Raw genomic sequence first — 27,562 nt, 5'->3', positions numbered from 1 at the left:
AGCATCGGCCGCGGCCGAGCGCGGGGCTGGGGCGGCACCCACCCGCGCGCCCCCGGCTGGCTTTCGGCGCCCGCAGCTGGTTCGCGGAGCCCTCTGGCTCCCGCGCCCGGGCGCTCCTTAGCAGCCCCGGTCTCCCGCAGCTCGGCTCAGAGAGCACGGAGCCCGCTGCATTGCGGTGCAGGCTCCTTAGCTCCGGCGGAGACCGGCGTTGGGGAGGAAGGGGCGCCTCGGGCCGTCCGGCCCCTGGAGTACGCGCGTCAGTCTGCTCGCTTCCTATCCCGGGCAAGGATGCTCTTAGGCAGCCGCGCGCTACCTCTCCTTTTCCTCCGCTCGGGATCCGCGGGCTCCAGGACTCGGCCCGGCGGGCTAGCGCTGCGCGCCGGGACCGGAGAAGCTCTGCCCCGGTACCTCGCAAGTGGCTGCCGAATGAGAGGAGCTGAGTTCATTGGCCCGACCCTCGGGGGACAGCTGGTGGTACCGGAGCCTGCGGGCTGCATCTTTCCCGGGTCGGTCGGGGCGGGGTGGACACGTTTGTCGCCTCTTGCTCCTGAAAACGGGGGTGGGGTGGGGTGCGTGATCAGTTCTGACGAAACTCGCCCAGTATCCCTCCGGCCTGGGAGGGTAGCCGACGCGCAGCGACGCTCTCCCTGCTACTTCAGCCTCGGCTGTGCCTCTGCCGCCGTGGCCCGGAAAGCGCGCTCCGCGGGCACAGCGCCTGGCGCAGCAGGGAGACCCGCGCTCGGCGGCGCCCGCGAATCCCTGTGGGAAATCCCTGCCCCTCTCCCGCCTCCCGCCCCCTTCCCCCGCCCCCTTCCCCGAAGCAGAGCGGCGGCCGCAGCCCCCTCCCGAAACGCAGTCGGCCTAGAGCGGAGTTTAGTGTCGGGATGGAAGCAATTCTTGGGGGAGATACGCGCCTCAGCCCCGCAGCCCCGGTGTCCGGCGTGGGTGAAACTCCACCGAGGGACTCCGCACGCAGCCCCCGGCGCCCGCGTCGCCTTCCGAGCTGGGAGCTCGCCCCGCTGGGCCGCCCAGGTCCTCGTCCAACTGCTATTGGTTGCCCAGCGGAACCCGCCGCCCGGCCCCAAACCCCGTGGTTCAGCGCCCCGACCCCTCCGGAAAGTGCTGCCCTTCTCGAAGCGAAGCTGGGGCCTTGTGGCCCCGAGGCGGGGCTAAGATTACTCGGCCTGGTAGCGAAGACCACCATATCCCGCGTTCGTTCTGGTGGCGGCGCGGGGGTGCGGCGATTAATGCCTAGAAAGCTCGCTTTTGCTTTCCTGAAGGTAGCTTTTTGTCTGCCCTCCGCCTGCCGCTGCCCTCTCTGGCTGCTGGGTCTTTGTGCCGAGGGGGTTTCTTTTGGGAACGTACAGGGACTGGAACGTTGGGGAGCGCGATCAACACCCCGCAGAAGGGATGCTTGGATTTGGCTTATTGAGAGGCAAGCGCGGGAGCGGTTGAATTAGGACAAGCCAGGCGAGGCACACCTCCAAACCAGTCGGGACGACCTGGGAGAGCGGGCATTTGCAATGGGCGAGGCCACACAGGACTTTCTAACGCTGGGACGGAGCGTCCTGCCCGCCGATCTTCGCTCCCCTTGGAGGGTCAGCGGCTCGGTCTCGGAGAGCAGATAGGTGCCTACCTGGGGAGGCTGGTCTCGGCGTTGGGTCTCCATCATTGAAGGAGGGCATATGCATTCGAGCGAAATTGGAGAGCAAATGTGTGGGAACTCACTGGGCGTCTGGCGGCGCGCGGTTTCTACCCTAGACCCCCTCTTGGCTAGCCCTCTCTATCTGCTGGGCTGGAGAGGCCCCAGGGAGGGTGCGGTGGTGCGGGCCCCCAGCCGCGCGCGTACCGGTCCTGTCACCCAGGTCGTCCGGAGCCCTTCCCTCCTCGCAGCTCGGAAACTTTACCGTTAGCCTGGCCAGAAGAGCCCGGCTTTCTGGGCTGAACGTCTGTCTCTCCAGTAAGGGTTAAAAGAAATGCCACGTTCAGCAGAATATTAAAGCAGCCCTGGCGTCCCTGCTCAGTGCACAGGGATAGTACACACCATTCACTCCTTCCTCTCCCCGATGAACACAAGCAGGCTCATTTTCTCCTCCTCACACGCGAAGCTGCCTTCCCACCTGCCTGGCTGGGCTGGGGCCAGCGTCATTCGGTTTGCGATGAGTGAGGAATAATTATCAGAAAAGTGGATCAATGAGCTGCCTACACAGAGAGCAGATCCCTCTTACACTGCCGTGGCCAGGCGGCGCCTCCCCTTGCTGGTTTGGCCACTTTTGTGTCTGTCTGTCTTCTTTCTCTCGTGGGTCTCTGTTGGAATTTCAGTGGTCCCTTGTCACCCAGGGCAAGCAGCTCCAAGAGCAGTCAGGTCCTCAGCCCAGGCCAGGGCAGGGACAGAGGGATAACGGCAGCCGTGGACCAGGTGGTGGGGACACTTAGCCAGAAGCAGGCGGGGCCCTAGGAGACCCTCTGCCTGGGTGGAAGGAGGGAAGGGGCTGGCTGACCTGGGGAGTGAGAGGCCCACACTGAAGGAGACGGCCCCTTCCCTCCTCCCTTCCCTCCCCGCTTACAGCCCGCTCTGCTGTGTGGGGAGAGAGATGGCATGCAGGGCAGAGGCACGGGCTTTTAAAGGCTATTTTCAGAGGGGAGCAGACAGGCTGGGAGGCAGGGATGCTGACATACTCTGGACTTCTATACACAGAACCAGGGCTCTTTTCTCTGTCTCCAGAAAAACAACTGCCTCTTCAAGTCCATGTCTTTTCACACTGGGCCTGAGAGCTTGTTGAGAACAGGCTGCTGGTGTCTGCAAGCTACATTCTCTGAGCTGCCCTTTGGCCCATACCCTTTGTGTCGGGGTCTGGAGACCTGGGCTTCTCTTGAGGTGCTTCTCAGGTGTTGGGCTGGTCGCAGACAGTTCTCCCTCAGAGTGGAGTATTCCTGAGCTAAGAGTATTAGCCCTTCTGGGAGGCAGTGCCCTGGAATCACTGGCAGCTCATAGCATCCTCCCAGCCCGAGCACTCATGGGCGTCCACGAATGACCCTAGACATGCAGGTGGCCTCCGTGTTCCACACTCGTTGACCAGAGCACTCCCGGGAGAACTGCTCTTTGATGTGGCCCAGAGTGAAATCCTGGGCTTGCCACCCTTGTACGTGCACACGTTTGATTTGGTGGTAGGGCTTAACAAATAGTGAGTTCTCGAAGGAATGGCTGATGTATGAATACATACACCCCTGAGTTACTGCACCCCTTCGTGGGGTACCCCACCTTGACATGCAACGGCACTGAATCTCACCGTTCACAGTTTGTGGTGAAAAACCCCAACCTCAGCCTGTGTGCCTACAACAGGCCACCAGGCCAGGGGGTAATTGGCAGTTTCTGCATTTTCTGTTAATATTCATTTGCTACATGTGCCTCTGTTTTGGGTATCCATGAGCGTGCATGAGCCGGCAAGTGGTAGCAGGCGCCAAAGATTGAAAAAAATGTCTGGGAGAGAAAAGTAAATTTGAGAGAATTCTATCCATTAGTTGATTATATTTTCTGTGTGTTATGAAACAGTTACCATTACTCAGTGTTTGTGGAGGGACCCCAAAGCCAGTGAGTGGAATGCTGGCGAGGAAAGGTAACGCAGCCCTAGGCCATTGCTTGAGAAAAGTCTTGGCAGTGTAGACAGCTACAGAGGTAGGACGCAGGCCTGAACCTTCTGGGTTGGTAAAGCAGAGCTGCCAGTAGCTGGTGATGCCCACCCATTCCAGCCTTAGAAGTTGGACAGGTAACATACATTATGAGGATATCCCTGTACTGGTTTAAAAATAAAGATGCTATTAAAGTCAAAGATGCATTCATATTATTAAACTAAAACAATCATCTTAGCTAATCCTCAAGAGTTCTTAGAAACCCTAAGGTTCAGGAGTGCAGGGTTTCCAGTGTGGGCAAAGGGTGGAGGCAGTTTTGGAAGTCAGTCATCTCAGGCAGGGATTTTTAGGCTTTAGGCAGCCTCATGGCACCTGGGCAATTTGCTATAGACTCCTGGACTCTTCCCACAAAAGTTCAGCAGGTCTGGATAGATCCTGAAAGTCTGCCTCCCAGAAAATCCTGTTGTAGGTGCTTCCTGAAATTCTGCCCAGGGGAATGGTTCTAAAATAGGCTGCGGTCACAAATCCTGGGCAGGTCTTGCTCCACTTTGCACTTACTGAATGGCCTGGGATCTTCATTTTTAATAAAGGGCCCCAGTGATTCAGATGCAGGCAGTCTGGCACTGGTATATTTGGGAACTGCTGATAATAGCTGACACTTAACGCTGGGTGCTTTACATAAATTAATTCACTTAATCTTTAGACAACCCTATCAGGTAGGTATTATTATTAACCCTCCTCTCCCATTTTTCAGATGAGAAGACTGAGGTACAGGGTGGTTCAGTAATTTGATAAGGCCACATAGCTAGTGAGGGGCTTGCACTGGAACCTAGGCAGTCAGGTTCTGGGGTTTGTGTTCTTAACCACTCCACCTCACTGCATCACTTTTGTAGGCTTTGCATGAAGAAAGGTTCAGACCCACCTGCATCCATGGGCGGGAAGAATTCTAACGCTGATTCAGCCATTGGCCGTTGGGTACTCCATTGATTACTGGGGACTCCATGTTTTCTTGGTCATGGGAGAAGAGATGAGTGAAAGTTTTGGATAATCCCAGCACTTCAGCTGAAGCACCAGTTTCCTACCCCTTCTTTCCCACCTCCCACTCTATTCCCATCCTATGCACAGGCAGACGCAGGGCTAGGGACCTGTACCGTGGTGAGGCTTCCGATAAGGAATCTAGTAGAAAGACTGGGAGCATCTTTGTTCCTCTTCTTGCCCTGGCCGCTCTCTCAAGGAAGAAATGATTGCGGACAAAGGTCCCTAAAGGAGGTGGGCCTGGGCACCCTATGCATCCTGGGGGCAGTGGAGGGAGCACACTGGACCCTTACCTGTTCCACCCCCCCTCACCAATAGTCTAGAGCACATCCCTGTACCTGGATTCTAGGAGTCCACATTCCTTGGAAGAGCTGCCTTTATGTCTCCCTCTTCTGCATTAACCACTTAAGCAACCTGAATATTTCCATCAGATTTCCATGTCACCAAAGGTGGTGGAGAAACAGCATTGGATGCCTGCCCTTCTGAGGAAATTACTATAATAATAAAGTAACGCCCTGGGAGAGATTCCATATTTAAAAGCACAATTTTGCATGAGAAATTTCTCAGCCCCTTCTGTGGATTGCATTTCAATTGCAACAATAGTCAGGGTCCCCAGGTGTGTGTTTGTGCTCAGAAGGGAGGCATTGAGTGGCCAGGTCAGGGCCGCCTGCTCCATCAAAGGCCCTCAAACCTGACGTCTGAGTCACCTCACTGGCTTTTGTTGATCACTCCTCTGGGTGTTAGAGAGATGGGAACACACTGTGCAGGGAGGCCTGGAGGGTGGTGGGCTTCATTCTTCTTTGCTAATGGAACACTGCTTTCCATCTGACCTAAGACACAGGAAGCAACCGGATGTACAGTTTGCTCTCTCCCTCCCTGTGCCCCAGTTTCCTCATTGTTGAAAGGCTAACAGAGGGGCCGTTATGATGGAGAGGGTAGCAGGGGCTTGGGTTGTGCGCAAACCCCAGGGTAGAAGCAGTGGTAGAAGTAGGAGGTTTGGGGGTGACAGCTGTGGGTAAAATGCAGTCTGGGGCATGGTGACCCCCTGACTAGTTGTGGGTGAGGTGTGGATCCTCTTAGGCTGGCAGGGGTTCTGCAGCAGCACCTCAGAGGTGAGTGAAGGTGAGCTGGGCCGACGTTAAGAAGGGTCTTAGCCTGGTGCGCTCCACGAGGAGACCTTGCTCCCGGGACCTCTTGTTGCCGACCTGGTCCAGCACTGGGGCCACAGTCTTCCCTGGTCTCACGCAGAATCATCTGCCAGGTGTCTCTCGGTGCAACTGGCTTTTACGTTTGCCACTAACTTTGTGAAAGAGAAGGTTTCACTTCCACAGCGTAGGAAGAATATCTTACCCACCTGTTCCCTCATTCCCCGGGCAGCATGGGAGCCGAAAATCTGGGGCCCTTCACGACATCATAACGACCCCCATAATGGGGTCTTCAGGATGCTCATCAGCTAGAGAGGCTGAAAAAGTGATGAAAAAGGCTGTCTCCCACTCTGCCCCCAGCAGAGGTGTTCCTCCAGGGCAGGGAAACCCCAGCGCCTGCAGATAAACCATTAGCAGCTTCTGAAGGAGGCTGCTCTGTCCCCTCATGGAAGGTTCCCAGAATTCTCTGGAGCAGATCTGGGCCAACGTGGAAACATATAGGAAATTTCCTGAGAATTACCAGGACTCATTTCTGCCCACACGTTGCACCTGAGGCCCGGGTCTCTCCTCTCGTCCCTCCCCGTCCCTCCCCGTTTCCTGGCAGCAAGTGACAAAATGACTGATTTGAATTTAACCTCCTTGTTCTGCTTCTCCATCCCCCCAGTGGAGGTGATAATGAACAGAGAAATGGGCAGAGGCAGGTGGCCAGGAGGGGAGGGGCAAGTGAGGGAACAGGGACCCCAGGCTGCAGCCTAGCACTAGCTTCTGAAGTCCCCGGGACTGATCCTGGGGCCGCTTCAGCTCGTGGGGGCCAACAGGGAGTCAGGCTTGTTCCCGGGGCCCCGACATGTCAGGAGAAGGACTGGAGACAAGTTGTAGGGAAGGGAAGAGACTTTGCAGAGATCTTACAGCCTAGCAGCACTAGAGCCAGGACTAGACTAAGCTTCTCTTGCCCATTTACCATGTGCTGATCCCATACCCTTAATATCCAAGCATGTGTTCTCCCATTTTACAGGTGAGGAAGCTGAGGCACTACTGGCACAAGAGCTAAGATTCAAAGTGAAGTCTTGACAAATTGAAGTTGGACAGCTCCTCAGCCTCTGCCTCCCAGTTCAGTGCCTTTTCTATTGAACATTGCTTACTCATGAATGAAATCAGGGAGCACTTATTAAGCACCAGCTGTTTATTCACTGTTCTGCCAGGTGCTGTCAAAGGTACCAGACAATATCCTGGCCTCTGTGCCCAAGTCCCTGTGGCCAGGCTCCTGCTCTCTGGAACTGCCCCACCTGTGCCCCCAGCTGGAGGAAGAGCTTTTTCCTTCTCCGTTTGCATTCTCCTGTTTGCACGTGGCCTTTCCCATGTTGTCCCACCAGTCAGACCCCCACTGTGGTCATTAGTGGTTTTCTTTCTGCCACGTGTCCGTCTGGCTCTTGTCTTTGATGTGTTGCTTAGACGGTGGTGGCTCGGCATCTGGACCGGGCTCGTGATGGTGGGGGTGTGTGGGGAGCAGGTTGCTGTGGGCCTCCTAGAGCTCCCACCACAGGCCCGCCTTCCAGAGGGAGGGCCAGTTGCCCGTGTTCTCCTTTGGGGACCGCCCTGACTTCTGCCATGTGCACCCTGCCCTGCCCGGGGCCGTGTTACTCCCAGAGCTCTGGCAGCTCCTGTCTGTCGGGACAGGTGCAGACCCACAACATCAGGGGAGGACCCGGGGATTTAGCATCAGATTTGAGTGTGGAAGGGCCTGTAGGAAGAGGGGGGAGAGAACCCCCCCAGCATCCTAGTGTCATTGGACAGTGCCCGGTCCCCCTGGGGCCGTGCCTGTGGACGGTGCTGAGCAGAAGGGCCCGCAATAAGGGCAGGCAGCTTCATCGACAGGGGCGGCAGAGAAAACGCCTTATCTGTGAGAGGCAGATGGGGCCTGCAGTTCATTATTCTGTTGTTTTCCTCTTGCTATTTTTTCAGTACGTCAAGGTGGGACCTTTGCCCTTGGCTTTCTCATTGATGCTGAGGCTTGAGCTGTGTGGTGAGCTTGGAAGGGGGAGAAAGAAGGGAGGACCCTCGCTCAGGAGGGCTGGGAAAGGAGCCCAAAGAGGGATGCTCTCAGGCCCTTTGGCAATGCATCGAAGTGGTCTGGAGGCATTGGGGATGGGGTGGAGCGCAGGTTGTAAGCTTCAGGGCAAGGAAGAGGGTCTTAGTATCAGACCATCCACGGAGCTGTAGGTGGGTGCCCAGGGGCCTGTGTTGGGCACTGGTCAGACCATACTTTGGGTGTCAGACCACACTGTGCTACTTAGGTTTACCCTGGCTGGGGCGTGTGTGAATCTCTTCCAGCACCTTCAGGACTGATGCGAGACCCTTCACAGTCTGGGTCCCCCTTTCCCCCACTCTGGTCCTGCCAGCAGCACCTTCTGCTGCTCCATCGTCCCCTGCTCCGCACGGGCACAGACACACACACGCTGCACAGGTACACACCCCCCGGGCATCCCCTTTTCTTTTTCCCCATCTGTGCAGGGGCCCGACTGAGTGTTCTGTTACCACGTGCCTCCGGGTCTGCACCTGCTTGCTCTGCCTGTGTTGCATTTGTCACTGATCTTTCCTTGGCTAGCTCTAACTTAGTCTTTAGAATTTGCTATAGTGGTTGCCTCCTCTTGGAAGCCTTCCTCCTAGCCCCAGGCTGGACTAAGTGGCCTGCTGGTCCCCACCACAGCTGCTTCTGCCTCCGTCTGTGGGAGCACAGTCCACACTGGTCTGTAATTGCGTGTTTATTTCACTGGAGACTCCACAGCTCTGTGAGCCCTTGAAGGGTGGGGCTCTGTCTTAATTGTCATGGTATCCCCAGCATGTGACATATAGGTAGCGGCAATGTGTATGTTGTATTAATGAATACAAAGAAAGGAAAGGTCAGTAGAACACACAAAAACCTGAAATCATGTCTTCTGTGGTAGTTTAAAACATGTCTGCAAATTTTTTGATATTCTTTTCATCAAAATATGAAACCTAGCTCTTCTCCATTTAAATATGGGTTGGCCTTCTGCTCACTCTGATGAATAGAACATGGTAGAAGTGATCTTGCCTAACTTTGGAGGTGAGATCAGAGAAGATAACTACAGCTTCTGCCTGGCTCTCTCTCACAAGGGATGTGAGACCTTGTGACCCTGCCACCACATTGTGAGGAAGCCCGAGCAGCTTGGAGAGACCACGTGGAGATGTTCTAGCCACAGCCCTAGCTTCAGTCCCAGCCCACTGCCAGCACCGAATGCCAGACATCTGAGTGAGTGAGCCTTCAGATGGCTGCAGCCTCCATCTTTCCAGCCATGTCTGCTGACTCTAAGTGGGAAGAGACAGGATTTCCTCCCTGAGCCCTGTTCAAATTATAGATTTGTGAACAAAATAAATCTTGTCATAGTTGAAAACCACTAGGTTTTGGATTGGTCTGTTATGTAGCAATTGATAACCAAAATATCCTAGGAGAAATAGTAGAAGTAAAATGGTTTAGAGAAGATTAGAGAGGACTTAAGGAGAGGCTGGGGAGAGGGAAGAGAAATGGTATCTCATTCATTCAACATCTAACAAATATTTGTCAACCTCCTACTGTGTGCCAGGCAGCGTGTGCAAAACAGGGAGTGGTAGAAAGGGAGCTCAGCCTTTGGGAGCATCTTAGTGGTAGGACAGACAGTTATTAAGAAGACAAATAATGTAGAACATAATTTTAGGAATGTACTATAAATGGAGTAAACAGGGTGATGTGATTGAGGGTGATGGGTGCAGGCTTGGGCACCTGAAAATGAGGGGAGAATGCGGGGAAGGGAACACCTCTCTCTGTGAATACATGAAGGGTCATTTTGCCAAGCAGGCTTAGCTTTACTCAGCATGGGAGATGGATTTTGGCATGATTATTAAATTCTTTCCAGACAAACTGAACCAAGCTGGGATAGGCTGCCTTGAGGGATGATACAGCCCCATTCCGGGGTATCCAAGGAGGGCTGAGTCACTCCCAGAGGTGAGAGCCCAAATTCTACAAAAGGCAAATGGGGAGTGGGAACAGAGGGGCAGAACTGACAGCTTGGCCTGGGAGCCATCAGGTTCATGAATACTCATACAGAGCACATTTATTGAGCATCTACATGAGAAACTTTGTACTTGAAGCTGAAAACATGAAGGTCAGGAAGACACAGGCTTTCCTTCCAGGAGCTCACCGATTAACAGACTGGTGGGGGAGACAGAGCCATGCAGACCACAAGCTGTGACAGGATGTATGATGGCATGTGCTAGCTGTGGGGTATAACAGTCACACATCAGCTGCTAGGAGAAACCGAAGGAGAGGGTCATACTTCCAGTGGGAAGGATTTGAAGCAAGAGCGTGTGTGCAAGAGAGAGAAACAGAGACAGAGACATGGGGAAAGCTCCTTGGAGGGTGGGTAGAAATTTGTCAGACAGAGATAGGAGTGGGTAGGGATGAGAAACCAAGACTGATAGCCATTCCTATTCTCTGTCTTATGAAGGTGGACTTCAGGAGCTCTCCATGAAGGGCTTTACCTATTTTATTAGCCATATCTTTGGCTGTAGGGACAGATGTACAGCTCAAGCTGGAGAAAAGCAAAGGGTAAGGAGTGATTACTGGCCCTTGTTGTTCCTGGACAGTTTGGGCCTTAGGTTGTGATTATATTGGGGGCACCAAGGCTGTCTTAGGACTCAGTCTCCCTTTCTTCATTCCTTAGCTTTGTGTCTGTGTCAACGCAGGTCCTGGCAGAAAACCCGTGGCATTCTCAAAGGGTTAATAGAGGAGAGTTTAGTGAAGAGACACTTTCCAGAGGTATGAACAGGGTTAAGGGAACCAAAAAGTGTGGGATGCACCCAGGGTCTGGCAATAGTGGGAAGCCATAGCTCCCCAAGGCCAGAAAGGGGAAGGGGAGGGACTGGTGCCACCAGGACCTGGCAAGACCTGTACTTGGAGAGGGCTCCCTGATGGGAGCTGTAGACGTAGACAGAGGAATGCAGCCGCTGCCCAAACCGTGCATGGGGATGGGGGGAGGGGCATCATAGTCTCTGAACTCTTTCTCCTCCACTATTTCATCACCTGCCAGTACCTCCTGTTGGGTGAACCCAACAGGAAGGCGGTGGACGTGGAAACCTGGTCCATGGAAGTCAGTCTCCTGAGGCTCAGAAGAGGGCAAAGAAATGGGTCTGGAGGGACAACGGAGAATAATCAGCCCAGTCATTTACGTTGACTTCATCCCCCAGCAGGCTCTCCTGCCAGATCGGTCATGTGGCCAGTGACAGCTCAAACTCACATCCTCTTGAAATTTCATCAGAGAGATGAATTCTCACTCCCAGTGGCTCCAGCAAAAGCCCTGGAAGTTTTGTCTCCTTGGTTCCCTTGGGTTCTAAGCCTCTCCATGAGCCAGGCTCTGTCACCAGCATGTTGAAATGCACTCATCGGCCAGGCTTGGGACGCAAGACTACCCATCCCCAGAGCTGGGAGAGGGGGGTGAGAGTTAGCCCAGACCCACCTGAACCACCAGGCCTGAGATGGGGGATGGCTGACTCTCCACAGAAATATCAGGATGCTGTTACCGGAAGAAGCAGGAGTGGGTGCTGGACAGGGCAACAGTCTTCCACACCCATTCAACCTTCCTGCATCACTGGAACATTACAGAGGGCTAGTGTGCAGGAAAGGAAAGAACGTGGACTCTGGGGGCAGCAGTAGGAGGCTGCGGCTGTGATGGTCCTGGATGAAGATGTGGGAAAAGCAGGGGAAAGTGAAGGTGATAGAAAAGTGAAAATCCAGGAAGGGAGACCTAGAGATGGCTGGGCAAACAGCTTCTTTCTTGAGAAAGATATTTTCTATATTCCTGACCAGCATGATCAAACTCAAAGTGATGAACAGCAAGACAGCAGGGGTGTTTGGCTGAAGGCAAAATGATTTTAAGACTAGGGTATCTCAACTAGACTCTGAAAAAGGGAGGGTTCCTATTTGGGACAAGATGAAAAAACAGTGAGTGAGGGGCTATGCTTCTCACTGTAACTCTCTCCAACACAGATACCACAACATCTTAACCTAACCATTGCATTTAAATTGGATGCTCAGAGGAGAGCAAGAATGAAAGAAATGCAAACTCATAGGTACAATGAGATGGCTTATTTCCTCTTATTGTCCCCCATTCTCAATCATGGCTTAGTCTCACGAGGAATTTCCATTGTGTGTCAGCAGAATATTTAGTCAGTTTTCTATGTACTTTTTGTCTAGGTTTTGAGACTTGTATAAAGATGGCAGGTCTTCAATGTCCTTTGCAGACTTCTTTCTTCACACCTTAGATGTCTCTTTCTCTTTTGAGAGAGAGGCATCTAAAATCTGCTAAAGTTCATCAGAGGAAGACTCCATTTGCCCTTTCAAGTTCCCTGCTCTTGGCTCCAACTTTCCTCTACTCCCAGCCAAGCAGAAAAAGAACAATTTTTTCTTTTTAACACAGTAACACAATGCTGCTGTTCTGCATGAAAACCCGTGGTTTTCTTTTTCCAATCAGAAGAAAGTTATTTTCCTTTCACTCACCTGACTAACTTGTTTAAAGCATCCCCTCCCCACCCTTGTCTCATATCTTGCTGCTAAGTATTTGCCAATTCATTTGCATCTCAATGGTTCCTTAGCAACTATCATACCCTCAGGATTAGGTACAAAGCTGCTCTCTGACACAGACTGCTGGGGCTACATCGCCCTCTTTTATGGTACCTGAGTTATCAAACCGAGCCCTGCCCAGACACAAGGCACACTCACTGACAACATCACACAGGTTCTGAATTACAATGCGGTTCCTCCTTACCCTATCTGAGCATGCAGACTTCTTAGAAGACCCTTGTTTTTGAAATGCTCCCAATAGCCTATTGGTGCCTGCAAACTGCCCTCTGATAATACATCTTCAGGAAGAGAATCACAGATCTCAGCATTGGAGGTGAGTCCTGTCTTCAGATGGGCAGTGGATTTGGTCCATTTTATAGATCTGGCAGCTGAGGCTTAGGGAGGTGAAATGGCAAGGTGGGGCAGGTACCGTGACATGCCGAGGTAGGATGGGAGCTCAGGGCTCTGCTGTTTCCTAGTGCTTGCTCCGCTCACATGCATCCTGATAAGAGTGACTTCCATCTGCCAACTATTGTGAATTTCAGGAATAAACTTAAAGAAAGGTGTTTTTGTTTTTTTTTTTAAACATAGGTATGCTACTCTTCTTCTGAGATCCTAGGAGATTTCTCTTCTCACCTAACCAGAGAGAGTAATTGCCCAAATGAATATGCCCAATATGTACATCGCCTCGTTTCTCTGCTCTTGGTGGTTGGTATTCTTCCCATCCTTGGGCTTGTAGCTGTGGGTAGCACTGGAGGAGTGAGGGGAAGCCCGGTGTGTGCGTGTGTCTGTGAGTGTGTGCGCTTGTGTGTGTATTTATGCAGATGGTGAGGATAGACAGTGGCACAGAGACTGGTTAGGCAATTAGAATATTCCGCCCAGAGTAGGTGGTGCTACTTTTGTAGCAGCACCAGACCTCCACCACCAGGGCTCACTGACATGCAACAGCTGGCAAAGGGAAGACGCTATTCAGAAAAGGACAATAAGAACAAAGCTCGTTCTACAGTAGGGCTGACCTTCGCGACTCCCACTTCACGTTGTTATTAAATATCCAGAAGGGACTGAAAGAACAATTATAGTATTGTCATAACGTATAAGTGCACGAAGCAAGCCTTGCGCAGGGAGGCTGGGACTCGGCTGAGCTTGACAAAGCAGGGGACTCAGCGACAGCGCTTAATTTCTTCTCACTTGGAGGTTGTTTTCATTATTTCACACTGGCGGAAAACCACCAACGTGCTGCATGCGGTTCTACCATCAGGAGCTCCGGAAGCACAGGCGTCCAGAGGAGAGGGGTGGAAATCCTTGGATTTGTACTTGGCTCCCTGTAGAACTCCATGTGGAGCCCTGATTGTAGCCGTCCTGATGGCCTGGGCTTCAATGGGTGCTGGCCGCTGGGGTTCTAGTGACAGTTTGCTGAGTTGAGTTGGTTTAAAGGCTTTCATAGGATGGAGAGTGAGTGACTGGCTTTGCCATGACAGGGAGTCCTGTAAAGAAGGATCACAGGGGCTCATGTGGTCACTCCCTCCTTCACACATCCTCTGGCTCATGACGCCACCTCACTGTGGTAAGGATGGGGACCCATATCACAGGGGAAACGATCAGGTGGGAGTTGCACACGTGCACTGGGGGCTGGCTCTGCGGTGTCACGGCTCTCTCCGTTCTGCATCTAAACCAGTGTCTCTCAACCTTATTCTCATTGCCCCTCACCCCCCCCCCCCACCTCCCAGGAGCCTTTGTAGACATTTTTCCTGACCACCCCCTACCACACCCTATGAAATATTAATATCTGGATATACTGTACATCTCTTTATGGACAGAGGCCCTTTGGGGCCACAAACCGTTGTAATACCTAAGATTTTTCACTCCCCACCTTCCCCCAAGAATCACCTTTCACCCCTGTGCAGAAAGCATGATCTAAATGAAATAAGTCCGGCAGCAAATTAGCCAGCCCTCCGCTGAGTTAATGCACAGCTTGGCATCTTCTGTTTTTCCGTATAAGTTTTGCTAAGAGTGGCACTGGCTGGTTGAAAGGATGTCTACCTTAGCTGGTCCAGGATGTCTCCTGCAGGCTGGTATTAACCTTTAGTTGTCAGGTCCTGAGGTGGTCTGGGGAGTGGTGTCCATTGAAGGCCTGGGGCACCAGAAGCCTTGGGCAGTGGTGATTTACCAGTAAGTGCATAAGGATTTCAGTATTTGAACAAGCATGGCTGTGCCAGCCCATACTTAGTCAATGTCAGTCCTGAGTTCCCCAGATTTGGAAATAGCTTCTTGAGCCTGGGTCCATTTTTTAAATAAATAAGCTTTCTTGAGGTATACTTTCCATACAGTAACGTTCACCAAGTTTAACTGTACAATTCCATGAGACTTGACCAACGAATGTGGGTGTGTAGCCCCTATACAAACGTGATACAGAACGTTTTCATCACTCCCATGTCCCTTTGCTGCCACCCCCTGTCTCTATCCCTCTCCCCTTGACGTTTGGCAACCACTGATCTGATTTCTGCCTCTACAGTTTTGCCTTTTCTAGAAGTTCGTACAAATGGAATCACAGAGCATGTAGTCTTTCTGTTTGGCTTCCTTCACTCAGCACAATGCATTTCGGATTCATCCATGTCGTCCCACAATTGTGGCTCCTTCCTTTTATTGTTGAGTAGTGCTCCATTGCATAGACGTACATACGTGGTTTATCCATTCAACAGTTGATGGCCATTTCCTTCTAGTTTCTAGTTTTGGGCTTTCATGAATAAAGCTACTGTGAACATTTGAGTTATGTTTCTTCGTGAAGACACAGGACGAAAAATAGGTGTTTCTTAGGTATTGGGTAAATACCTAAGAGTGGCGTTGCTGGATCATTCGGTTAGTGTGAAGTTGTCTTTATAAGAGACTGCCAATTTGTTTCTCAAACATTTTGCATTCCCGTCAGCTGTGTGTGAGAGTCCCTGTGGCCCCACATCCTCACCAGCAATTGTTATCTTCAGTCTTTTTAGTTTTAGCCATTCTTGGGTGTATAAGGGCATCCCATGGTTTTCATTTGCATTAACAGTGTTGTGCTTATCATGTACTTCTTAGCCATTCGTACGTAGTCTTTGATGAAATGGATGTTCAGATCTTTTGTCCTTTTTTTTTTTTTCTTCTGTAATTGGATTGTCTGTTCTGGGTCCATTTCCACTTGTACGGTTGTTCGGAGGTAACAGGGAAACCTCACCCCCACTCCTGCCTGTCTGTTGGGGTTGCTGTGTTGTGCTGAGAAGACCATAGGTTGGTACCTGCTGGGTCTCATTCCTGGAGGTGGGGTAGGGATGGGGCATGATCTCCTCAACAAGGATGGTTGTCAGTTATCAGGTAAGAAGTGCATCCCCAGATCGGAGCCAGAACCTTGGAAAGTGGGCTCTTGCTGTGGGAATGTGTGAGCCTCTGCAGAAAGCCATAATTCAGGTGATCCAGCTTTGTGTCACCCTGTGTTTACTTCCCATGTGTTATCCCTAAGTTCCAAGCCTGTCTCCACCATACTCCTGGGTATGAAGGGAGGGCCTGTGCCCTGCCCTGGCCCAGCATTATGGGGGGAGCTGGGCCTCCATGGTGGTGGCAACAGAAATCAGGCAGAGATCCCCACACATCCTGCTTCTCCAGGTGGTCTTATTACAGGTATCTTTTGGTTTGCGGTTTCCTTCTTAAGGAGAAAGGTGATTCCTCTTCACGGGCTGCCCTATGAAGGTTGGTCTGGCACTGCTCGGGATGCCTGGTCTCAGGCTGGGCCCATTTGATAGGGCGCCCAGGTGGCTTATCACCTTTCTGCTGCTCCGACTCCTGAGAGGTTTCCCAGCCCCACCAGTTTGTGCTGCTTTGAAGCCGTGGAGAATGACTTTGGCTCATTTCTGAACTTCAGGTGACAGATGCAGGATTCCACAGGCTTCTCAACACCAGGGATGATGTAGGTGCTTCGACCGCCTTTGCTGTTATTTGCACGATGATGATCAGTGATCAGAGTAATCATGGGGGAGGTGACACATAACAAGCATGTGGAGGCCTGCCGTGGTGTCATCAAGAATTGATGGGCTCAGCTGGGCCCTGCGTCACACCTCACAAGCACTTCTTGTGCCCACGAGCAAAGATGCAGCTGACTCTTCATCACTTCTGGCTCTGGGCAGGGCAGGGCAGGCACCCTAGCCAGAATCCACCCTAACCCTAACCCGGACACAGAAGAGGTACTTGGTAAGTGATGGGTGCCTGGATGGATGGACTGGATCCCTATCACACTGCACAGGGTCACTCAGGGAGAAGCTGGCGCTGGGGCCACTATGGCATAAAACCAGGGACTCATATCAAACAAAACAACAGCAGCATAGGAAACCCAGATCCAACTGTGAAGACAAGACCAACACACCTGGAGCTGGATGGAGAGACCTGAAGATGGTTCAGACCAGGAGACACCATTGAAAGGACCTGTTTTATGCGGAAGCTTAGGGGTAAACTGTACCTTGAACATGTGGAGACGGAGAGTGGTGGGACACGTGTCATGGGAGAAGTAGCAGAAGCAGAGGTATGGCAATGGGAAAGGAAAGGCAAGCACATGGAATAGCAATACAGTCAAGTGAGTGCTCAGTGGCTCAGCCAGGTGGCCGGGGCTGTAGGAGGTCAGAGGACGGAGAGACGGAATGGCCAGGGTAGCCAGGATGGCTTCCTGAAGGAGGGGTACCTCTTGCACGAAATAGAGGGTTCTTGCTGGTAGAAGAGGCAGAGCATAGGATTCTCTTCCAGCGAAGCTTGCCCTGCCCTGGGCCAGAATCATCGGGGGTGGAGAACCTGCAGAGAATCCTGTTTCTGTGACCTCTGCCCCTCTGTCTTTGATCTCCTGGCTCCGGAAAGCCCAGGAGGTGTTCCTGTGGGGCAGGGCTCAGCAGCACTGTTGCCTCCTGAGTCCCAGGGTGCAGCTGACACTGCCAACGTGGGTTCACCTAGAGGAAAGCAAGATGCTTTTTGCAATGGTCTGGAGCAGCTCTCACAGCTGTTTTCTCTGGTCTCACATTCGGGGTGTGGTGTGTGAGCCAGGGCCTGGGCTTTACCTGGGAGCTCGTCCAAAATGCAGAATCTCAGGCCCTGCCTAGCAATGACCGAATTCAGATCTGCCTCGATCAGGAGTCCCAGGCTCTAAAACTTTTGCATCAGGGACGTACCCTTTTTAAACAATTTAACAAACCTTTTTTGAGCATTTTTTTTTAAAAAAGGAATTGCTCCAGATTAATGAAGACCAAAGAGACATGACAAGTAAATGTAACACATGCTCCTTTACTAGATCTTGTACTGGAAAAAAATTTGTTCTAAAGGACAGTGTTTGGACAATTGACAATAAACACCCCCAATTAAGGGAAAGGGTCTCATTAGATGAAAGTATCATCACAATGTTAAAATTTCCAAATTTAACAACTTGTGGTCAAGTAAGAGAATCTCCTTTTTCTCTTAATGTATGTACCCTGTTCTCAGAGGTCTTGGGGAGGAAAAGAAGCGAACAAGTGTGTGCATATCCTATAATAAATGTATACATAATACACAAATGTATATGTATATTCTCTTATACGCTAAAATATACTTGTAGAAAGAGAGAATAAAAAAGCAAATGTGGCAAAATGTGAAAAATTGGTGGCTCAGGGTAAGGGTATATGGTGTTTGTTTGGTTCTATTCACGCAACTTTCTTGTGTGATTGCTATCATTTTGAAAATAAAAAGTTTTAAAAAATGCGTCGTGTTTAAAAGTTTGATGGATGTTACCCTCCAAAAACGGTGAACCAATTTATATTCTCACAACACCGTGGGAGGGTTGGTGCAGCTGTTTGATGTAGCCATTTTTATTGGGCTATTTTCATGCCAGGGACTTTTTTTTGGATGGGGTCATAGATCAGTTTCGACCTGGGGATATTTTGCTTTTTCCCAATTTATTATGAATATTTCTAAAAGTAAAGAAAAATCATAGTGCAGCGAACATCCATAGCTGGCCACCCAGATTCAAGAATTCTTAATATTTTACCCTGTTTATTTATCAGTATGCATTTTTCAGGGAAGGTTGGGAATTGAGGCACAGCAAAATTCAGTAACAGCCAGAGGTGAGTGATGGAGCCCACCACCATATCCTCTGTACCTGGTGCTTTATCTCCTGTCTCCCGGATTTTCCTGAATTGCTTCCTGAACAGATAGAATTGTTTTGTTTGTTTGTTTGTTTGTTTTTTTCTGAAGCACTTTAGAAGAGTGTTGGAGTCAGATAAGCCTGAATTGGAACTCCATCTCTGACCTTGGGCTCCTTAACCTCTCTATGCCTCAGTTTATTCATCTGATAAGTGGGGATGGCACTACCTACCTCTTCAGATTGTAGTAAAAGATAAATGGGATAACCTGCTTAGCCATTATTATTGTCATTTCTTCTGAATGTCTCTTTTCATTTAGCACAGACCTCCAGGCCATCTCCTCCAGGAAGGCTGATCCCCAAGTCTTTACCCTGCCTACCAAGACCTTGTCTAGACCTTATGTTGCTGGTGTGTGGTTCTGTCTTGTCTGCTCCAGTAGTCTCTGGAAAGTTGATACTCAGGCGTGTGTGCTGGGGTGACGCTTGGTAGCTGGACATCATGACCAGGAATCCCAGATCCTGGGCCTCCCATGTCACTAACCCCCAGCTGCGCAGGTCAGGGTGAAGTCCCCACAGCCCTAGCAGAGTAAGGAGAGGGCCTGTGGCCCACTGCTCCCTTTCCCACCCTGTCTCCAGATTCTTCTCACTAGGCCAGGATTTAAGTTTGTGGGGACAGGGAAGCACAGGGCTGGGGCTAGGGTCAGAGGACTGAGGCACGCAAAATTTAAGGGGGCACCCCAAAACTCAGTAACCAAGATAAATATTTTAATGGAATATTAAAAAAAAAAAATCTTCAAACTCTAGCCTGTGGGCTGGCTGCCTGTTTTTGTAAACAGAAAATAGAGTTTTAAAATAAAGTTTGAGGGCCTCCATCTGCCCAAACGCCCCTCTGCGGCCCCAGGAACTCTCCTGCACTTGCTGTCCTCAATGTGGAATATCCATCAGACCCGCGACTCTGGAGTTTGCACAGCTCTTTCATGCCCTAAAGGCCGGACGCCCTGATGCTCTTAGCACCTGTGTCCCCAGGCCCATGGCCAGCGGGGCTCATGGCTCGGCTGCAGGAAACACTGGGCTGGAGGCGGATGTGTGTGGTGGGTTCACATGGTGCGGGTGGCACTGGTTCCCTTGTCGTGGTGGAGGGGTCCACATGGGGCCCCTCCTTGGCCTTAAGCAGAAGGAGTGCCTCCATGGCAGAGATGCAGTGCTGGCGTCAGAAGACTGGCTGCCGTGATCTTGGAAAGTCACCTTGTCACCTATCTAACGGAGGTGATGGGGTCCAATCCCCTCCCCTCTGGGCTCTCCAGTAAGAGGTTGTTGAGTAGGAATTAGAGCTGCCGTGTGTGAGATGCTTTGTCCCAGAACTGGCCCTTGCTCTGGAGCTGTCAAGCCGCCTCTCCCGTAACGGTGAGTGCAGTTGATTCCGGTGGCTAAGTGGTCATCCCCATAGAGGATCCCCATAGAGGGGATCAAGTCTAAGACCCCACCACCCAGCCCAGAGTGGTGTTCAGCTCTGGGGTAACGAGATCGGAAGTCCCTGGCGCCCTAAGAGTCTGACAGGCAGACAGCCGGGTGGGGGGTAAGGCGCCTTTGGTTTCCGACATTCGACCTGGCTCTGGTGTGTCCCTACTCCTGGGGACAATAATATGGTCCTCTGGGAGCCTTCTGCACAGCTGGCCTCTCCTCTCACAGGACTGTGTTTTAGGGTCAACAGGTAGCCTGGCTGGAAACGGAGTGGGGGTGGTAGATGGGAGCATATTTAATCTTCAGACGACCAAGGGATGATCGTTAGGGGCCAGCTTATGAGCAGAGAGGGCTGTTTGAATAGGACAGAAATGGGTCTATACCTGGGGTACCAAACAGGAGAGGCGGCAGAGGTGAGCTCCTAACTGAACACAGAGAAATGGAAGGTGGGTGGGCAGAAACACCCCTCTGTTTTACCATTGCCATGATAAACTGGGGTTTTCCATTTGGTATGTGCCTCTCCCTTTCCCGTGCCTTGAGGTCTGGGGCCTCCTATTTGTGTGTTGGTGCCCTGCACAGGCGGCCAGCAGGCAGGATGCACGTCCCCCGGGAGGTGCAGTGGTACATGTTGGGTGGTCTCCGAGACCAGGTGCCTGTCTTCATTTGGCCACTCTCGACATGTGGCCTTGGACAGTCATCTCCTCTGTAAAGTGGGAATGAATAATGCCCCCTCGTAGGGGCTTCTGTAGGGAGAAAGTGAGCTAACACAAGTCCGGTGCCTGTTGCAGTGCTGAGTGTGTAGTGGGCACTCAATGAATGCGTCCTTCCATCTTTTTTCCCTCCTCCTTCGGGGCTGTAGCCTGGGGGGTTTGCTTGGAGAAGCTGGGTCTCCACCTCGAGCCCACACCCTGCTTCCCACAGGCTGCTCAGACACTTCTCCTTGTGGGCAAGGTGGCTGCCCTGCCCCGAGCTCCTGCATCCCCGCTCTCCTCCTCTCTGCCCTGCTGGGGGCTTCCCTGTGACACTCTTGCCTCCTTCCCTAGCCCAGCCTTGCCTTCCCCACCCTCCCGCTCTGAGCCTCGCTCAGATGGACACCCTTGGTGCCAATTTCCAGTTTGGCCAGTGTCAGCTAATTGCCGTAACAACAGACTCCAAATCTGTTACCCAACGAGATAAAAGTTTATTTCCTCCTCATATCACAGTCCACGGAGGCCAGCGGCGATGACCCGTGCTGATGGAGAAGGCCGGCACTCCTACCTACCCCACCCTGGAGATGACACCCCACTTCCTGTCCTCTCGCGGTCCCGGCTAGACATGAGCTGGGAAATGGAGTGAGCATCCATCTGGGAAGAGGGTGCAGGTTTAGAGAGCAGCTGGCAATGTCCCTGCTGCGGCACCACGGCCTCTCTGAGTCTGGGAACGGGGCAAATGCCTCCCTGTGGCCCGGGGAGGCCTGTCCACCAGGAGGGCTCAGAACATTCCTCCCTCCCTTCCTGCCTTCCCCACTTCCCCCTTTCTTTCCTTCTCTCCCTCCGTCCTTCCACATTTACAGAGCAGCCCCTTAGATGAGAAACTGGCTGCCTTCATGCAGTGGAGGAAGAGATGCTTAGGGTAACTTTTCAGTTCATGAGGGCTGGGCTCTCGATCACAGGTAAATAATGATCCAGGTTATTCCACTTACCAAACGCTTCCTCAACCGCAAGTTCTTGGTAGTTGCTTTTTATTTATTTGGGTTTGTCTGACCACCTGCAGTGCGTGCTCCGACACCGGCTTCTCTCCTCCTGGCACTCCCCACGCTGCTGCCTTGGCTGGGAAAAAGGAGCAAAGGTCACATAAGCTTTAAGAGGGACGACTGCTTTTTAAAATGAAGAAAAAGTATTAGAATTAAGAGGATACGGACATTTAAAAATGCTAATAAAGTCATACAACCAGGGAACTAATTGCTTGAAAGAATTAGTGGAAGTGAAAAAGGTTTGAGTAAAGATAAAAGACAGGGACACAAGTTATGGTGAAAAGAGGGTGAAAGCCCAAAAGGGCAAGATGAAATGTGAAATCCAAACACCTAAAATACTGGAAGGCTAGATTACGTACCCCAAGAAGACTAAATTTGGAAGAAAGCAGACAGTCCCAAACCATAGGTGATGGGGGCACAGCCTGGCTCTGGGACCGTTTCTGTCCCTCTTTCTCTGAGGGTTCTTGGGTGTGAGAAGTTCTAACGTAGGTAGAAAGAAACAACGCTTCTCTTTATGAGAAAGAGGCTGGAGGCGGGGAGGGATGATGGGGCTGGGGGCCTGGGGCGGCTGGTGCCATTTGTCTTGCCCACTGCCCACAGAAGACACCTCCCTTCTGGGAGCGTCCTCTTGCCCTTTTCTCCCTGTGTTTGGGACAGCTGGAGGCAAGGAGGTTGGGAGGTCAGAATTGGGGGCCACACGCGAAGAGCAGAGCGGCCCTTCCCAGGCAGCAGCTCCAGGAGAACATTGGCTAAATGGAAAGGTAAAGACAGTGTTAAAATGGGGCAGGTAGGGGCTTAGAGGGTGTCACCAGGGGCCTTGTGCTGTCTGGGAACTGGTGTAGGAGCTGGGAGGTCTTCTGCTTTGCTGGGGAGTTGGGTCCCGGTATAAAGGATTGCTTCAGCTGTCAGAGACATCCCCTTTCCCTCCCACTGCCCTCCGGCCTGGAACCCAGCCTCTGGGCTCCACACCTCTTGGTCCCCACCGGCCGCATCACCACACAGGCGGCTTCAGGGCTGTCCCCAGACATGGGCAAACCCCACAGACACCTGCTAGCCGAGGCTTCCCAGACCATTGGCATCTCTGACCGATGACGCTGGCCATCCTTCACTCCTGCCTGGCTGCAGGTAAGCTGCGATGTCGCAGGCTGATGGTGTGTGCAGGCCGGTGAGGGTGGGGCGCTAACCAGCATGTGTGTTTTCCTTTCTCATTCCTCTTGAAAAAGAATTGGCCCCCTAAAGTCAGGGCCTTGCCCTGACACTCCAGGAATGCCCATGATTCTTATTTAAAATCGTAGGATATTATCCTGTACTGCCACCCTCTCCCGCCTTGCTCTAGTGAGCCATCCCTTGCCAAAGCACGTTCCTTTTCCATTTTGTCTCATTTTGCAAAGGTGACAGATCTAAGTTACATCAGGGACCCTTCTGCTTTTAAATAGCATACTTTTGCTGTTAAAAGATTTTTTTCCAATCACCTCGGAAGAAATTTGTGTCCTTCTCAGAAGCGTTGGCATAGTTTCTGGGAGTTGGCGTGCTGATAGGAGGGTTGGCTTGGCAAAAATGCACCCAGACTGTCCAGCCTGGGGTCAGACTCAGCAAGACGTGCACCCTGCACCCTGGCCTCAGATCCAGCCAAGGGGGAAGCAGAAGTGCCCTTGATGGGGTACACTGGACCACCCCTTACCTGCAGCGGGACCACCCAGCTTACCAGTTCCCTGCACCCCCAAGCACCCAGCACTGGGTTGAAAGGCTCCACTGGCTTGCCCCTGGGCCTGTGGCCTCTCAGGTAATTGCTTTTGCCATTAAATCTCTCAGGAGAAGGTGTGAAGTGTTGTAAATGACTCACCTGCCTTCTTTTTTTTGTTCATGTATGTACTTTTATTTTTATCCTACCTTATTCTGAAAAAGATTTGTAGAAGAAAAAGTAAAGAAACAGGAAATGTTCATTCTCTTTAGTAATCAAATAATTGAATTAAATTACAATTTTAATCACATTAAATTATAAAAAATCGTTTCTTAAAAAAACCTGTTATGAAGTACATATCCAGTTTGCAATTAATGGATATAATTTATAGTGCTAATGGTATTATAGTTGACAATCTTTTGGAAAGCAATATAATAGATAGCATGAACCATAAACGTAGGCATAACTACTGAATGAGTAGTAATTCTAACCATTATTAATATAATTTTAAAAAAGCAAAATAATATTTGATGGATTTTCATTACAGTACAATCTTTAATTTCAACTAAGAGAACACTTCTTAATTTCTTATTTCTATTTAACTGTTTTTTTATCCAAAATAGTAGAAATGAGTTGGTAAATTTGAATAAATGAAATAATATTCTGAAGCTCCTCATAAAATAATTATTGAAACTATGGAAAAACATAAAAAATTGTGAAACTACATCAAATATAACAGCATAAATTAGGATGTCTGCCTATTGCATTTCTTGAAAAATTATTCATTGCAAACATCACCTGCCTTCTTAATGGAGGAAGTAAATTCAGAGAGAGGCTTCCAGAAAACAACTACAGGCCAAACTCTCCCAGAAGGGAGGTGTCTTCTGTGGGCAGTGGGTTTGATGAAGGGAGTGGGGCGGAGCTTGCGCAGTGGAGAATCAAAAGGGAGCCGGAGGTCACCCTGGACTTGGGGCTTGGAAGGAGCACGGTGTCCTGGGGAAGAGCAAGCTGTTACTGCTGGCGTGCGAAGGAAGCCCCGTGCAGAGCCTGCACCTCCATTCAGAGCCGCCAGCCGGTGGATTCTTCCCATGGGGCTACCCAGGCTGACAGATGAGTGCCCTGGGATGGTGGGAGGGAGATCTTTCTGGACGAACGGAGGGTCAGGTCTTGGATTATGGAGTGTGGGAAGGAAGAAAGTGGGGAGCGAGGAAGAAAGTAGAGAGGAAGGGGAGGAGGTAGGTGGGGCTCAGGATAAGTTTCTCCTGCTTCACTTGGCCCCTTCTGTGCAGAACCACCTGCAGAACCCAGGGGAAGCGGAGCGTGAGGACAGAGAAAGAACGGAGAGAGAGTGGGAGGGAACAAAGGAGCAGTGGGGTTGGTGGCATCCTGGTCCTCTGAGTAGCTCAGAATTTCCAGCTCCCATGGCCAGCCCCCTACCTCTGCCAGGTTCCCCACTGAATCAGGCTGCACAGGCTCTTTAAGTCAGAACTCTGGGGGTCTTGTTGCCTGTTGAGTGCCTGCCTTCCCGCAGGCTCTGTGACAGGTAACCCCAAAGGCCTTTTCATTTTACAGATAGGGAAACTAAGGCTCAGCTTGGCCCAGGTAACACCAGAGCTGCTTCTGGGCCCCAGACAGGGTTCTTTCTCCTATTCCCCTGAGGGAATCTGATGAATATCCTGGAAGTTGATGAATATTCTGGAAGCTGATGTTTCCCATCGACCATCAAGCTGAGGTCCTCTCAGGAAACTGTAACTACAAAGACATTTTATTGTCAACGTCAGAAGTTGGTGGTAGCATCAGTTTTCGTGGCAACAGGCTATGATGTCACAGACAGTTGCCTGGCACAGCAGACACACAAGCAGGCAGGAACATGGGAACCATGGCAGAGAGGGTGTAAGACACAATCCATTAGCATAGATGCTGAAAGCCTTCCACCCACCCTGTCCCAGCATCGGCTGCTGGTTTCTCAAAGGGAGACACACTGACATTTCGGAGCAAATACACGGGCTTGATGAACCATTGAATGCTTCTGCTTGCAAACTCACACGATTAATCAAAAACAAATATGATTTCCCTAAAAGTTTTCTTTGACTATTTCCTAAAAGGGTAATACTTTTTTCTACTTTTTTCTTTCTTTTCTTCTCTTATTTTTTGTTTTGTTTTTGTAATACTGGGATCTTGCGGTTGGCTAAGTGCTAGTTGGTTTCTTGTGTGCCCAGCAGGGGAAGCTATTAATTCCTGTCGACATGGCAGAGCAGGGTGGGGATGACAGTGAGAAAGGGCCAGTAGGGGGTCAAGTACTGGGAGGCAAGTGAGTTTCTGGAGGGAGACTGGGAGGTTGAGCCCAGATACTGGATATGCTGGGGCTGAAAGGCACTAGCTCTGGGGTTCTCACCGTGTGACACAGCAGCACTGGGTCCTCTTGCCAGTTGGAATCATTCTCATCGAAGTGCTCCATGTTGTTAAAAGCTGTGACTGATTATGTTGTTCAAAGAGGGCTACAACAGCATCTTCCATCCCACACGCTCTTTGGCAAAGGGACTGTGCCAGTGTAGAATTGAATTCCCCTTCCCTGGAACCTGGACTGGTCTTGGTGAATTGCTCCACCAATAAAATGTGGCAGAAGTGATGGGCCTTCCAAAGTTAGGTAATCAGTATCTCGCAGCTTCCACCTGGATGTCTGGGAACTCAGCTGTTAGGATGCTCATGCTGGGAACCCAGAGGCCATGTTGTAAGATGCCCAAGCCACGTGGAGATGCCACGTGGAGGGGCTCCAGGTGTGCTCCCAGCCATTTGGGCATCAAGCTTGCTAGAGGTTCCAGTGACTGCAGCCCCTGCCAACATCTGACTGCAGCCTCCTGAGTGACCCTCAGTGAGAACTACCCAGCTGAGCCCAGCCAACCTGCAGAACTGTGACATGAGACATCATCATCTCAAGCCACTACATGTCCAGGGCGACTCATGGTAACAGGAACACAAGCAATGACTTGAAGTTGTTGTGTGAAACAAAACCCAGACAGGCCCAAGGTCAGAGACCACAGTCATGGCAGATTACTGGCCCTGTGGTGGGCCCTGAGGTCCAAGGCCTCTGACCTTCAGAACCAGGAGACAGTCAGTGGCCTGCCTGTGGGTGAATCCTGCCGTAAGGAGGGCATGTGGGAAGCGTGGGGATCAGCTGTCCGTCCGCTCCAGGAGCCTGGCTGTTGGTCTGCAGTTTGGCAACATAAATGCCAATCAGGCCAGATCTGCTCCAGCTCTGATGGGGTGGTTTGGAACCTTGGCGTGCAGGACCGTTCATTTTATCTGGTTGGTTTTGGCCGAGTCTCCCAGCAATTGAGATTGGATGAATGTCCCTTTGCAGAGTTTCATCCAAGCGGTTGATAAAAATGCCAGAGAGCGCCGAGCCTGTGAAATCTTACAGAAGATGCTGCTTCCACGGGGCCCTCTTTGGGTACTGTTATTCTGCCAGCTGTGAATCCACCAATTTGTATTTATCTCGGCCTATGCTTTTCCATCTGATCCACCATTTCATGAAGTGCTTTACTGAAATCTAGTACAGAATGATTTAGTGGCCTAGGAAAACTTCCAAGCAGGAAAGGAGTTCGAGTTGGTGGTTATTACTCAACCCGTCATCCTCCCAGAGACTTCCGTGTTTCCTCTGTGTGTAAGTATCCTCTGGTCCCCACCTTCCCCCATGGGTTGGCTCATGGGATACAGTGTTCACCATTTACATTTTTTTCCTTAAAGAAATATTACATTTGCCCTGTCAGTTTTCTCCCACTGTATTCATCCTCTCATTTCCTGAAGATGCCTTTCTTTGACTGTATCTGCATTGTCTTTCCCACCAGATAGTATTATACCATAAAAGGCAATGAAAACATTTTTAGATGTAGAGCTTAGAACCAGTATACATTTAGGAAGTTCTTCCTGTTGTCATCTTCCAATATTTTTTTTATTGAAGTATAGTTGATCTACAATGTTGTGTTAATTTCTGTTGTACAGCAAAGCGAATCAGTTATACATACATATATACATTCTTTTTTTATATTCTTTTCCATTATGGTTTATCATAGGATACTGAATATAGTTCTCTGTGCTTTACAGTAGGACCTGTTGTTTATCCATTCTCTATATAAAAGCTTACATCTGC

At 50.9% G+C, this 27,562-nt stretch overlaps 1 protein-coding gene across 1 annotated transcript in view; it reads left to right on the top strand.

Moving 5' to 3' along the window:
- Positions 1-27,562, top strand: part of EPHB1 (EPH receptor B1) — a 428,767-nt gene that overhangs the window by 534 nt on the left and 400,671 nt on the right. The window lies entirely within an intron of this gene.

The sequence above is a fragment of the Monodon monoceros genome, unplaced genomic scaffold (genome assembly GCF_005190385.1).
Source record: "Monodon monoceros isolate NGI ecotype Baffin Bay Population unplaced genomic scaffold, NGI_Narwhal_1 Super_Scaffold_11, whole genome shotgun sequence".
Taxonomy (NCBI): Eukaryota; Metazoa; Chordata; class Mammalia; order Artiodactyla; family Monodontidae; genus Monodon; species Monodon monoceros.
Note: the sequence above shows the minus strand (reverse complement) of the source record. Positions and strands in the feature narration are given on the sequence as shown.